This window comes from Equus przewalskii, chromosome 3 (genome assembly GCF_037783145.1).
Source record: "Equus przewalskii isolate Varuska chromosome 3, EquPr2, whole genome shotgun sequence".
NCBI lineage: Eukaryota > Metazoa > Chordata > Mammalia > Perissodactyla > Equidae > Equus > Equus przewalskii.
Genome location: NC_091833.1, coordinates 114898575 through 114900491, shown reverse-complemented (window position 1 = coordinate 114900491; position 1917 = coordinate 114898575). Strand labels below are relative to the sequence as shown.

The 1917-nt window shown below is 59.4% G+C and overlaps 1 long non-coding RNA gene across 1 annotated transcript; it reads right to left on the bottom strand.

Moving 5' to 3' along the window:
• Positions 1 to 354: 354 nt before the first annotated feature.
• Positions 355 to 1689, bottom strand: LOC139082396 (uncharacterized). Its single transcript, XR_011538350.1, has 3 exons — positions 1622 to 1689; positions 997 to 1084; positions 355 to 539 (listed from the first exon to the last, which is right to left on the bottom strand). It is a non-coding gene; the product is annotated as an uncharacterized lncRNA (long non-coding RNA).
• Positions 1690 to 1917: the final 228 nt, after the last annotated feature.

The following is a 1917-nucleotide window of genomic DNA, read 5'->3' as shown; positions in this document are numbered from 1 at the left end:
CTGAATAATATTTGGATGCGGCTTCTTCCCATTAACTTTGCTGAACTTTGCCATCTGCCACCATTTGTCTGCTAGGGAACCAAGATAAGACTCACTCGTCCACTCTTCATGACTTCGCCTGATCCCGTGGCCCACCCCCCGCCTGGCATGGCTGACTGCCGCCTCAGCCGGCACTGGGACACCCACAACACTGCGGCCGCACGGCGTGGCCGGCCCCCGGCGCCTTCCATCCACTCATGCCTCTGGGAGTCGCTCCCCTCCCCGAGCCTCGTTTTCCTCACCTGCGAGATGGGAACAACGTGACCTGCCGCAGGGACCTGGCACGTGCCTGCATCTCATCTAGGAAGCATCCAATTCACACAGCAAGTATTTATTTAGCGCCTCCTGCATTCCAGGCCCTGTCTGAGGGTGGCGGGGGCAGGGGTGGACACCACAGTGAACAAAACGGACCAGTCTCCCTGCCTCCGCGGAGCTGATGTTCCTGGACACCGGTCCTCAGCGAGGGGCTGTCTTGTTCCCCAGAGGACACCTGGCCATTTCTGGAGACAGGTTTTGTTGTTTTGGTTTTTTTTGAGGAAGATTAGCCCTGAGCTAATTGCTGTCAATCCTCCTCTTTTTGCTGAGGAAGACTGGCCCTGAGCTAACATCCGCGCCCATCTTCTTCTAGTTTATTTGTGGGACGCCTGCCACAGCATGGCTTGATGAGTGGTGCTAGGTCCACGCCCAAGATACCAATTGCTGAACCCCAGGCCGCTGAAGTGGAACATGTGAACTTAACCGCTGTGCCAACAGGCCGGCCCCTGGAGACAGTTTTGGTTTTCATAACCCTGGTGGTGGGAGTGCTACTGGCATCTGGTGGGTGGAGGGCAGGGATGCAGTCCACTGGTGGACTGGGGCCCTGGCCCCCGTGGGCTGTGGCTCCTCGGCAGGTGGCCTGACCCTCTCTCTGAGCCTCGGTTCTCCCATATGTAAAACAGGGACAGTGTTGGCACCTACCTTGTGTGACTGTTTCAGGGTCAAATGGGACCTGGCGTGGGAAGTGTTCAATCATGGTCCACACAGCGGTGGGGGGACATGGAAGGTTCTGGAACACCGAGAGGAGGGAGTGGTGAGCATGCCATTGAGAGGCAAAGGAGCCCAGAGAGGCTTCACTGGGGAAGGGGCACAGCTCGGGTCTCGAAGGCTGAAGTTCACCAGGTCAATAGATGAGGAAGGAAGGGGAGACGTCCCACTGGGTGGGCCTCACTGGGGTGCAGCGGGAGACGCGTGTGGAGACACTGAGGGACAAGCAGGGACGAGGCAAGAGATGACACTGGAGAGGGCCTGGGGCCATGATTGACAGACCTGGGGCTTGACCTCATCCTGGCCTCCTAACTGCCACTGACAGCCTGTTCTCGAGTCAGCAGCCAAAGGGGTCCCTTAGAACCCAAGGTCAGAGCCTCCCCACATTGCAGGCAGAGCCCAAGCCGCCTCCTTACAAGAGGCCTTGACCTGCGCCACTCAGACCTCATCCCGTGAGCCCCTCCCCCGCCCTCCCCCTCGGCCCCTCTGCTCTGGCCACACTGGCCTCCTTGCTGTTCCAGAAACACTGCTGGCACACCCTGCATCAGAGCCTTTGTACCTGCTGTCCCCTCTACCAGGAATCCACTCCCACCAGCACTCCAGGCTTTGCTCCAACCCCCTTCAGGCCTCTGCGCAGTCACTGATGACGTCACAGAGAACAAGGTCTTTGAGCTGGGCCTTGAGGATGAGTAGGGGGTTGTCAACTGGAGGGAGGGAGGCCCCTCCAGGCAGATGGGTCCTGTGTGGCTGGAGGGAGCCCTGTGGGAGAGGCAGGGCGGATGGATGGAGGCCCAGCCGGAAGGCCTCTGAGAGCTGACACGGAGGAGAGAGCGAGGAGGCATCACGACTCCTCAA